Raw genomic sequence first — 13,167 nt, forward strand, 5'->3', positions numbered from 1 at the left:
CATCAATGACAGTTACAACAAGTTAGCTTCTTAAGTTATAGTTATATTGAAATTTTCTTCCAAAGGAAATGCACTAAGGGTTTACTAGACTTTGAGGTTACAATTGCAGAACCAATCTTAAAATATGCCATATTGTAAGGTGGTCCTACTGTGCATGACTAATGCTGGGGTCAGACTCAGGAAACCCTAATCAATTGTTAGAGAGCAGTTCTCCACCCTGCTCAACCAGAGGGTTCCACCGATCACACCTGGAGGTCCTGGCAATGTCAAATTGCTCTAGGAGTGTGCACCTGAGTCTCAAATTTGATGTTACTCCCTTTATCAATTAGTACTGGATTACAGGGCGTTCAACACAAAGAGAAACGTCTTTCTGATTTTTGCTCTGGTTTGAGCATCTACTTTAATCATATTCACTAAATTAATGGAATTCTGCCCATGTATCTTTTACACAAAAGAACTGTGAATTTAAAGTTCAGCCATGGTGCTATTCACTTACAAGTGCCCACATCCCAGATCAGATCCACAAAGAAATGAAATACTCTGCATACTCAAACGCCCTCTGCCCATATTTTTTTTCAGTTGATTTTCATATTTACATTACCCATTAGAAGCTTAAGAGTTCTTATTCTATGAAATTATGTTTATGACAGCGCTGTGAACTCTCAGATGGTATTTACTGCAGCGTGGTTAGACCCCTCTCAATGCAGCTCTGGCTCTGGCAGAAATGCCAGCATTACACTGTAGCCCATGGTGAGTTCTGGGGGATCTACTAACCTCAGCACCACCCGAGAGTCAGCAGTCACCACCTCCTGATTCAGCTCACCCTCTGCATGCTGCAGATCCCCGGGGCCAGAAGTCCTGGCGCCAAGCCCGGGAGCTTCCCGGGTGTTGACCTGCGCCTAAGTCCTTAAGTGACTCTGTCCTTGTGCCTGAAGGAACGGACTTTTAAACAGTCCCTTTGTCCAAAGAGGCAAGAGTTTTGCCCTTTGGTGGTGTGAACCTACAGGATTCCCCATGCCCTGTGTTTTCCGGGTGAACTCGGAGACCGGGGGCTGTGATGTGAGCTCCAGGCTTGCCGGAGGAGCGGGAGGCTCTTCCTAGAATTTGATGGTAGTGCTGACAGGTGATTGTTTCTCACAACTGGTGAAAGCGCCATCAAGCCCTCACTTTCTGAACTGGTAGTTCTGGTTTCCTCACAGACTTATGTGTGAGCTTGCAACTTTAAAGTTTCTTCTTTCCTGGGAAAAATACAGTATTTCATTGAACCTCCCAGCAATGCTTCTACCCTGTGATGTCTCTGCCAGGGCCGAAGCTGGACCTGGATAGGATCACCCGGCACGTGGGGATGGGACAGGCAGGCACAAGGGAAGGAACCACTGTCCTGTGCTCCCAGGTGACCTTTTGCCAGGAGAAAGAGTCCTGCAAGGGAGCGGAAAAAGTCAAGACCTCCAGGAAGGCATGTGTCTCACACCAGAATATTTAATGCCTTCAAATCACAGATCAAGTTTCTTTTTCCCAGGGACTTGGGTGATAGGGTTTACTGACATAGAAATGAAAACAGACCATTCTTTAAGTTCACTGAGGTCCTGTAACAGTAATCTTCTCAAGATGCTCAACGTAAAGATTTTCTTTTTGGTGTGTTTCTTCTCTTAAGGCAATATTGATAAGTCTGAGAGTGCTACTGGATTGCATTTGCTGATGTTTTAAGTTATTTTGCATGTAGCTTCATCAGGAGTATTAGTCTGCATTTCCTGTAAGCCCTAAGATTTTGATATCAATGATATGCCTACCTTAAAGCAAGTTGGGAATGTCCCGCCTCCCACTTTTTTTTTTTCACTTACTTACTGAAAGAGTTCATGTGAGATTGGTGTTATTTCTCTCTCAAATGTTACAGTTCACCAGCAATATCTTGTGTACTAGAAGATTTCTTTATAACCTGACTTTTAATGACAATTCCTTTAATGGATTTTGAACTGTACAGATTTTCTATTTCTCCATGGGTCTAAATTGGTAAGTTGTGTTTTTCAAAAAATTTAAACAGCAGTTTGTCCATTTCATCTAAGTTGTCAAATTTAGTGGCATAAAATTGTTCCTAATATTCCTTCACCTTTTGCTAGCTGTAGTATCTGTTATGATGTTCCCCTTTTCATTTTTTACAGTCTTTCACTCTCACATGCTTTCTCCCCTCCTCTTCTTCTTTTCCTTTCTTTCTCTCTCCTTCTTTTTCTCTTTGTCTCTCTCTTTCTCTCTGTTTTGATCAGTTCTATACTGCTAGGTGTTTATCAATTATATTAACCTTTAACTTCTTCTTTAGCTACATCTCCAAATTATGATGTATTGGGTTTTTCTTATCATTTAGTTGAAAATATTTGTGTTATTATGACTTCATCTTTTATCTATGAATTATTTTTAATTTTATTAATTGCTTTTTTAAAATTTTTGGAATACTTGATGATTATATTTTATTTTTGTCACAGATCTTTCAGTTGTAGTAATAGACCATACTTTATGTGATTTTCATCATTTGAAATGTATTGGGGTTTACTTTTATTGCCTAGAGCAGGGTTTGACATTTTTTTGACATTTTTTAATTTTTATTTTTCTGTAACAGTCTAGATAATAAATGCTTTAGGCTCTGTGACCCAAATGATCTCTGTTCCAACTAACTCAACTCTGCTGTTGTAGCACATAATGATTAACATGTTTGTGTTTCAATAAAACTTTATCTACATTGCAGGTGTCAGGCCAGATTGGCCTGCAGGCTGTAGTTTGCGGACCCCTGCACTACTGAATGGAATCCATATTAGTATAGACTAACAATTTTTAGATTATTTGAAAGAGAAATAAACTTATACTGAGTTATTATGTAATTTATATCTTAACATAATTCTAACCAATATCCTTGTAGTCTATTTTAAGTGTTTTTGTTTGTTCAACATACATTTCTCATTTAATAGGAAACACCTAATTTTTCTCTCCTATTTCCAGTCCAGATAGCTTGGGTAAGATTGATTCCAGCCCGTAGAACTAGGGAGGAATTACTGATTCAGGTTTGACCAATTCAAGCATTCCATCTACTTGGACAATGAATGGCTCACTGATGGTCACCTGGCCTCTGAGTAACCCTGATGAAACACAGTGCTGCGATTCTGACTGAAAGCAGGACAAAGAGAACTTTTCTTTCCAGTTAGGTTGCTAAACTGTGAGAATGTGATCCTGAGGCTGATGTTAGACATCTTGGCGATACAAAAGGGGAATAGCCTGAACAGGAAGTCAGTATACAGGAAATAGAACTGACACAGAGCTATCAGAAAAACAGGAGCAGATTATTTATTATCTTCTTGTGCCTCGGAATCTAGCCACCCCTGAAGAGACACTCCTGGACTTTGATTACTAGAACCACTAGACACCACTCCCTATTCTTGAGAAGTGTTTGTTTAATCAAGTTGGTTTACTCACTTGCAATACAAAGATTTCTGAAAAGTAGGTAGTTACAAAAGGTATCATATACATCATTTCTTATTTAAATTCTCAAAATGACCCCATTATTTAGGTAGGACAGCAAATGTATATTATTCAGTCTTTCTTTACACAATGCTTAGCACAATCTCTTGAAGAAAAAAATCTGCTAAATTAAATTGGAGTAGAATGAAGGAGGCGATTGATCACTGTTAATAACTGATTTAATTTTATTCAAGTTGGATAGAATTTATCAATTGATACATCTTTCTCTCTTTTAGAGCATTTCAATAAATGGTTCTGACATTTCTCAATTCAATCAAAAGATGCTTCTTGAAAATTGTCTTCACAGACCGAAGCTTTGATATTGTTGTGTACTTAGTTGTTTTGTACTTAGTTGTGATGAATCTTCATCTTATAAAGGATGAATTAATTTATATAAATAGCCAAAGTTAATAGACCAAATTTCTGTATAGAAATTTTATGTATACTATTCTATTTGATTTAGACTATCCTCCTTTTGTATTGCCAAGATGTCTAACAGCAGCCCCAGGATCACATTCTTGCCGTTTAGCAACCTAACTAGAAAAAGTTTTCTTCCCCATGCTTTCAGCAAAAATCCCAGCATTGTGTTTCATTAGGGTGACTCAGAGGTCAGGTGACCACCCGGTAGTAAAGAAAATAGGCTAGCTAGGTGGGGTGGCTCATGCCTATAATCCCAGCACTTTGCAAGACCAAGGTGGGCAGATTAATTGAGCCCAGCAGTTTGAGACCAGCCTGGGCAGCATGGCAAAACCCCATCTCTACAAAAAATACAAAAATTAACCCAGCACAGTGGCTGGCACTTGTAGTCCTAGTTACTTAGGAGGCTGAGGTGGTAGGATCACTTGAGTCCAGGAGAAGGAGGTTACAATGAGCCAAAGAATGCACCATTGCACTGCAGCCCGGGTGACGGAGCAAGACCCTGTCTCAGAAAAGAAAAGAAAAACAAAAAGGAAGAAAATAAAATAGGCTGGCAGGTTGAATTGGAAGAAAAGAAAAGGAGGACAGGAATAACTTCTATGAAGTACTTATGATGTACATTATACATACATGCCTGCCGATATTTATTGGGTACCTACCTTGATCCAGACACAGTACTAAGTGCTTTGTATGCAGTTCTTTATTAGTCCTTATAAGAATCTATTAGGCAGGCATTAGTATTATCAGTGTCCACATCTGAAATTATATACATTGCCTGTGGTCACACAATCTTTAAGTGCCAGAGACACTGTTTAAACTGAAGATTAACTGTGACTCCAAAGACTAATGTTTACCTTCCCACAATTCTGCCTCTCTGCAGTCAATTTTTAGTTTAAAGCCAGAGCGTAACCATACAATGAAGAAACTTCCTATCTCTTGGGCTTTTCAAAAAAATGTCAAGCCATAGGGTTTAAGCATAAACCTCAGGGTTACTGGGAAAGCAAAGGTTAGCAGAATGCATACAGTTGGTCTCCTAACTCTCCATCACAGAACGGGTGACTTGGTGCAACTGGATACACCTTAGGGGTGTGCTCCAGGAGAGGGAGTCACTTCTCTCAGCATGCAACTTTCATATTGATAGAGAGGTTGGGAGGTTGAAGGAACACCCACTGACCATGTGACAATGGGAGTTGTTTTGTTGTTTGTTTGTTTGAGTGTGGGGAAAAGAGAGATCAGACTGTTACTGTGTCTATGTAGAAAGAATTAGACATAAGAGACTCCATGTTGTTCTGTATTAAGAAAAACTCTTCTGCCTTGAGATGCTGTTAATCTGTAAACCTAGCCCCAACCCTGTGCTCGCAGAGACATGTGCTGCCTTGACTCAAGGTTTAATGGATTTAGGGCTATGCAGGATGTGCTTTGTTAAACAAGTGCTTGAAGGCAGTATGATTGTTAAAAGTCATCACCACTCTCTAATCTCAAGTACCCAGGGACACAATACACCCGCGGAAGGCCTCAAGGACCTCTGCCTAGGAGAGCCAGGTATTGTCCAAGGTTTCTCCCCTTGTGATAGTCTGAGATATGGCCTCATGGGAAGGGAAAGACCTGACCGTCCCCCAGCTGACACCTGTAAAGGGGTAAAGGGTCTGTGCTGAGGAGGATTAGTAAAAGAGGAAGGAGGCCTTTTTGCGGTTGAGATAAGAGGAAGGCATCTGTCTCCTGCTCGTCCCTGGGCAATAGAAAGTCTCGGTATAAAACCCGATTGTATGCTCCATTTACTGAGATAGGAGAAAACCACCTTAGGGCTGGAGGTGAGACATGCTGGCTGGTGGCAATACTGCTCTTTAATGCACTGAGATGTTTGTATCCATGCACATCAAAGCATAGCACCTTTTCTTAACCTTGTTTATGACACAGAGACCTTTGTTCATATGTTTTCCTGCTGATCCTCTCCCCACTATTATCCTGTTGTCCTGCCACATACCCCTTTCCGAGATGGTAGCGATAACGACCAATAAATACCAAGGGTACGCAGAGACCGGTGCTGGCACAGGTCTTCCATATGCTGAGCTCCAGTCCCCTGGGCCCAATTTTCTTTCCCTATACTGGGTCTCTGTGTCTCTTTCTTTTCTCAGTCTCTCATTCCACCTGATGAGAAACACCCACAGGTGTGGAGGGGCTGGACCCCTTCATTGAGATAGAGTTTCACTCTGTCACCTAGGCTGGAGTACAGTGGCACGATCTCGGCTCACTGCAACTTCCGCCTCCTGGGTTCAAGTGATTCAGCTGCCTCAGCTTCCCGAGTAGCTGGGATTACAGGCATGTGCCACCAAGTCTGGCTAATTTCCTGTATTTTTAGTAAAGATAGGGTTTCACCATGTTGGCCAGGCTGGTCTGGAACTCCTGACCTCAAGTAATCCACCCGCCTTGGCCTCCCAAAGTGTTGGAATTACAGGAGCGAGCCACTGTGCCCCTCCTGGGAGATTTTTACTTATAATAAATGACCTTGTTTGAAAAAGCCAGTGACTGGTATTCAAATGTCCTTTACTTAGAGCATTTGTAAATCTGTACTGGTGCTCCCTGATCAGCTTGCTAACCTTCAGCTGAGCCACCTCAATTTTGCGCAATCCTATCAGAGTGGAGGAAGAATGCTATCAGAACTGGTTTCTGGAGGGTCTGTGCATCCTTATTGCATGTGAGCTTCTTATGGTGACTGTAGAATATGAATGCATGCTTGCCTTATATTCATTCCCTTTATCATCTTACCTCCTATTTTCTACTCTCTCTCACATAGCATGTTTCTTGTTTGCTAATCCAGCTTCAAGTACTTCATATTCCACTCAGCTTCTCTGAGCCATACAGGGATCAATATTTCAGTGCATGTATGAGCCAGTATGACTGTCCACGGAACCTCTGGTTTATGTGTGGCAGGAGTGGCAGGGCTCCTGTGGCCCACATACCAAAGCAATATTTGATATGCAGAGCCCAAACAGAGCCCAGTTTCCCCTAGATTAATGAGAATGGATAACTGCCTGAAGATTTATGGGCAGGGATTCATAAATTTGCTAACACTAAGTCAAACTTATCATTAGAATGCTATCATTTTGCCTTTCCAGCCAATTATTTTTCACTTTCCTTGTTATTTCCTCTCAGAGACTATCAGAATGCACTCCATAGGCCTGACCAATTCCTTTCTCACTCATCATGTGAGTACTCCACTCAGTGAAACTGAAACCCCTCAAATTGTACCCATCTGTTGCTCATAAAGCCTGCACCTTCTGGGTACTTAGCTAATTCCTCTACTTCTGCATAAGATGTTCTCTGCTGCTTTTGGTTCTTGGTGACTTGTTCCTTAGCTTGTCTTGCCAATGTCTCCCTCTCTGTGACAGGTTTCCTCTCTTTCTTGAACATGTCAAACACTCAGTAACCATTAGCTGGATACCATCCCATGCTTAGGCTAGTTAGATAAGCTAACGGATATTTGACTTGGAAAGAGCATTGGGGTTGAAAGTCAGGAAACATGGACTTGTAGGCACTATTTTATTACTTTTGTATCCTTCCAGAGCCAACCTTCCTGAGCTGTGAAATTGAGGAAGTGGGAGTGATTTAGAAGGAGAATTTCCAAGACCCACTTCAGACTTATAACAACCATTAGCATACTTTGCAATTTAAGATAGTATATGTGTCACAATTATTTTTACATTGTTTTGGTATGGTACTTTATCAAAATTATATCTATAGTAGCAGATGAGGATGACTATTTGTTTCAACAAATTTCTAGAGAGATCACTGCACACAACACTACTGAATGATCACAGTTTTATATAATGAGAGAAAAAAGTTCAACTTTTCCTTTTCATTTTTTTCTACTTTTGTGCAAAGAAAGTATAGAGGACTTTCCTTGTTACTTTCAAGTAATATTGGCAATTGTTGTAGAAATTGGCTTTCTTTGTAGAAAAACAGATTTAATAAAGATCAAAACTACCTTAGAAAATTTCCTTTATCAACACTTTCATAAAAAAATATAGCAAGTTAGTCAAATTTCCCAGTCTCCTAATACAACTAAATGTTCCCTGTGGATTCCATTACACTTTGGTTTAAAAGGATATTAAATTGGTAAGCATATTTCCTGCAACCTTACAAGCCATTTAGTAATAAATAATTTATGCTGAAGTGGGAAACTCACATAAAAGAATCAATTTTTGATATGAAAAAGAATAACTTTGTAACATGCAGAAAGAATATGACTTTCAAATTCTTGAAATTATAGTACAAAAGAAATCCCAAAAGGCCAAACATGATATTCCTGATAGATAACTGCAGCAATAACATCTGAATGATAAAGTAAATGCTATTTTGGTGACAATGCATTTTCTTTTCCAACTAATCTGGATTCCCCTGTCATACATATGTAAAACTGAATGATTTCTGAATGTGTCATTGAATCATTCCTTGCTTGGCATATCATCCTGCCAGAAAACTTAGAAATATCACTATCTGGCCAGACGTGGTGGCTCACGCCTGTAATCCCAGCACTTTGGGAGGCTGAGGTGGGCGGATCACAAGGTCAGGAGATCGAGACCATCCTGGCTAACATGGTGAAACCCCATCTCTACTAAAAACTTCAAAAAATTAGCCAGACGCGGTGGTGGGCACCTGTGGTCCCAGCTACTTGGAAGGCTGAGGCAGGAGAATGGTGTGAACCCGGGAGGCAGAGCTTGCAATAAGCTGAGATCACACCACTACACTCTAGCCTGGGCGACAGAGTGAGACTCTGTCTCAAAAAAGAAAAAAATGAAATATCACTATCTTTGTTGTGAAGTATATGAAAAATGGCAGTATAAAATCCTTTGTGATCCTAAACAAATATTATTTCCATATGTCTGTGTGTACATGTGTATTGCCAAATGCATCATAGTAATTTATTTTCAAATGTTAGGAGTAAGGTAGAGACTTTATCATCACTCTTAGTCAAAGACAAATATAAAAGAACATAGTTACGATTCATACCACTATTTTAAAAAAACCTTTTTTCTTGTTTTTTTTTTGAGACAGAGTCTCACTATGTCACCTAGGTAAGAGTGTAGTGGCGTAGTCTTGGCTCCCTGCAACCTCTGCCTCTGGGTTCAAGCAATTCTTCTGCCTCAGCCTCCCAAGTAGCTGGGACTACAGGTGCCCGCCAACACATCTGGCTAATTTTTGTATTTTTAGTAGAGATGGGGTTTCACCATGTTGGCCAGGGTGGTCTCAAACTCCTGACCTCGTGATCTGCCCACCTCAGGCTCCCAAAGTGCTGGGATTACAGGCATTAGCCACTGCACCCAGCCAAAAAACCTTTTATAAAATATATTTTGGATGCATTATTCAGACTTCAGTAATTAGAGCCTCATGCCATTAATTCAGACAATGTGGATGAACTGAATGGAATAGCTAATGTAAATTTATAGCAAAAGTGAATAAAATAATATGCTTCATAGTGTTTACTTGCATCCAAAGACTCCATATGGTTTACACTGAAGAAACAGATAAGTTCATGGAAACACCAGTTGACACTTAATTCATATAAATGAATACTTGGAAAGTGTTAGAGGTGAAAGATTTTAGAAATTTGCTTTACTTTAGGATAGTACTCCTCTATTCTTATCAAATCATGTTCACTTTTTTTTTCTCTGAATTGTCCATGTATCCTTTATAGATGTGCACTGCTGCTCATTTGGAGGTTTCTATAAATACAATGAGGATAAAGAAGAATATATTCACTCTGGCTAAACAAATTCTTTTCATAATGTATCAGTTTGTCCTTGTCTTCTAGAAAATGACAAGACATTAATATTAGTATGTCATAAATTAGTATTGTTGCATCTTATTTTTTTTTAGCAAAAAGGTTCTAAAAGGTCTTTCTAAAACTTTTTAAATTAAGAAAATATTACCAGATAATCTTGTCAATACTATTAATGTTTTTTTTTTTTTATAAACCTGCTTTTACATAGACAGGAAAACAATGAACTAAGTTCTGAATGTATCATCTACAATACAAAAGTAATTGTAGCTTATGGCTGGTATAATATTTTGCTGTTACTTCCTCTAATTTTGACTCCAAAATAGAGTCACAAGTTCTTTATAAAAAACATCTTTGTACTCTAGGTTCCAATTCTAACATATAAAGAGTTTTGAAGTCATCAGCCTTATCCTTACAACAGGAATAAAGCTAAAGACACTGAAAATCAACAACTTTTCTGGGACCCATCAGACAACTGCAGTCACATGGCAAACTACCATTTTGAAATATGGAGACAGAGGAATACAGAGTACAACAGACATCAGCTTACCTGGAGCAGGAACCATGGAACTAAAAACTAGATGGGTCACCTGAATGGTAATTCAGATAAATTGCCGTAAGTTGACTGTGACATAGCTCAAGAATTAAAAACTCCTTGGAGCCACAGTCTTAGGAGGGTTTCTGCATATTCAGAGGTTTTTACCTCCAAGAACCCCAACAAGTTCTCATCATGAAGAAGTGAGAAAAATCATCTCTAGTCTTTGGCAAAAGGAGGAGAAAAGTAACCACTTCGAAATATGACCGTTTTTTTCTTGTAACAAAGTCCTATGCTCCACTGAAAAAGATCTTATCAGAGCCTTATCTTATGTAGACAGAAGGGCAATTACCCAATTCCAGCCACCCATAGCCTTTCTGTCTTATCTAAGTGAGGAGGAAAAAAAAAAAAAAGGTAAAAGCAACTGTGAAAGTCACAGCCCTCATGGAAAGATCTGCTAAAAAAACTGAGATTTAATCTCTTTTTTCCCACTCCTTGCTACCAAATCAATGGGAATCTAATATAATAACAGTAGATTTGTAGCCAAAAGACCTGCAAACTTTAGACTCTATTTACGAAGGAGTTCTTAGGGAAACCTAAAGACAACACCAGAGACAAAAACAACGACATTAAAATAATTGGAAAACTCTGACACCTACAGCTACAGAAAATGCTGGACACAGCCCAAATCCTAGCCAGGTTAAGATACAACCTCACACTAAAGGCCTACCGTGTCTCGTTCTCTTTTCCAAATATATGTATACAGCTTTCAATAACAACAAAAAATTCAAGGCATGCTAAAAAGCAGGAAAAACACAGAAAATACAAATCAAGCATTAAAGCAGACTCAGATATGACAGAAATGTTGGACTTAGAGATGGAAGGTAAAATAACTGTGATTCATATTTTAAGGGTTCTAATGGCAAAAATGTAGATATTATGTAAAAACAGAGATAACGTAAGCAGAAATTTGACATTGATAAATAGACCTAAGAACCAAGTTAGGATTAAATATTAGGGTCCACCTGTTGCTAAAGCCCTAGATTGACCCTGGCTCATGTACAGATCTCCTTTAACTCCACTCAATCCTGTACTTTGGGGCTGCATGTGTAGGGAGAATTGGGTCTATAGAATTGTATAGGATATAGTTAATTTGCAGTTGGACTGGAACAGCCCTGTTCTTATCTCTGGGGAACATGGAAATCTAGTGCTGACTCTTGGCCAAGATCAGGGCAGTGGAATAAATAATCATTTATAGCGTGTAATTTAAACTTTGAAACTCCTAAGGTGGCACTCAGGCCCAGCTTAATTATTGATGATTTTCACTAGCATAATTAGCTAGACAGCCTTTCTTGTTTATATACGCAAATTGTTAGGGAGCTCCCCCTAAACCAAGGTTTCTTGTACAAATCTTGTCACTTAATTTGAAGACAAAGTATTTCTTTGTGGGCATAAGGATGACCCTGAAGAGCTATGTCTGAGAGAATCTGAGGGCCCTGCTTCTTGCCAGTATTATCTTCCTGCTCTTGCATGCTATCCTTTGGTTGTATACTCTGTGAGATCGTATAAGTCCTTTCAATGATCTGATCAATGAACTTCATAAAAATAAGTATTTTCCAGGCTAACTAATTGGAAGTTCGTAGACTGTTCATATCCTCTCACAGTATTCAAACTGGTGAAATCTTCATACTGACAAACCATCATAATTGTTTAGGGAGACAAAAAATTGCAAATTTCGGAGCTTCATTAGAACTAGAATCAGAAGCTCCAGGGTAGAGCCTGGGAACTTGTATTTGTGGAACTCTGCCTAGATTGTTCTGATGATTAGCCAGGTGTGTGAACCACTGACCCAAACCCTGGAGCTCCTCAGTTACCCTCAAGCTCCCTTAAGGGTGTTCGTGTAGCAGGAACACATTTTGTCTGCTGGGAAACCACATGGGTTAAAAAGTACGTTATAAATGAATCGAAACCAAAGAAAATGTTGGGTTAAGCACTTAGTACATACTGTTTTTTAAACTTTTACATTAAATTGCTTGGCATGGCATAATGTATATAAATGTTGCAATCAACCTCTAAATACCAATACTGTCAAAATTGTTACAAATATTGTCCTAACTAGTAGAAAGGAACTGCAATGATTATACAATGGCATAGGTCATATCTTATAACCAGGAAAAGTATTGTGTCTGAGAGATAATGATGTATACACATTTAGAGCCATGGCAGCCATCCTAGGCTTATAACATAAATGGTGGCCCAAAAATAATTTTGGGATTTTTTTTTTCTCACCATAGCAAAGAGCCTGCTTTCAGGAACCAGGTTTCAGGAGCATTTATGCCACCACTGACAATAGGTCAGACGTTTCTAACATGGCTTTATTTTTCAGAGGTGTATTTCTGCTTTATTTTGCTTCAGTTTAAATGGTAGTATGATGAGATACATTTATTTACAGTTGTCCCTTGGTATCCATGAAGGATTGATTCCAGGATCCCACGTGAATACCAAAATTCAGGAATTCTCAAGCTCTTGATATAAAATGGCCTAGTATTTGCATATAACATACCACTATCCTCTGATATAATTTAACTTATCTCTAGATTACTTATAATACCTAATAAAATGTAAATCCTATGCAAATCATTGTTATACTGTATTGTTTTGAGAATAATGACAAGGAAAAAGTTTGTACATGTTCAGTACGGATGCAATTTTTTTCTGAATATTTTTGATCCATGGTTGGTTGAATCCACAGGCATGGAACCCCCAGATGTGGAGGGTTGACTGTATTTATTTTCTGTTTTGCTGAAATGAGCAAGCAGAGAAGGGAGAACATAAGCATTAATAACTGAATAGCAGGCCAGGCGCGGTGGCTCACGCCTGTAATCCCAGCACTTTGGGAGGCCGAGGTGGGCAGATCACAAGGTCAGGAGAT

The sequence above is a fragment of the Piliocolobus tephrosceles genome, chromosome 9 (assembly GCF_002776525.5).
Source record: "Piliocolobus tephrosceles isolate RC106 chromosome 9, ASM277652v3, whole genome shotgun sequence".
NCBI lineage: Eukaryota > Metazoa > Chordata > Mammalia > Primates > Cercopithecidae > Piliocolobus > Piliocolobus tephrosceles.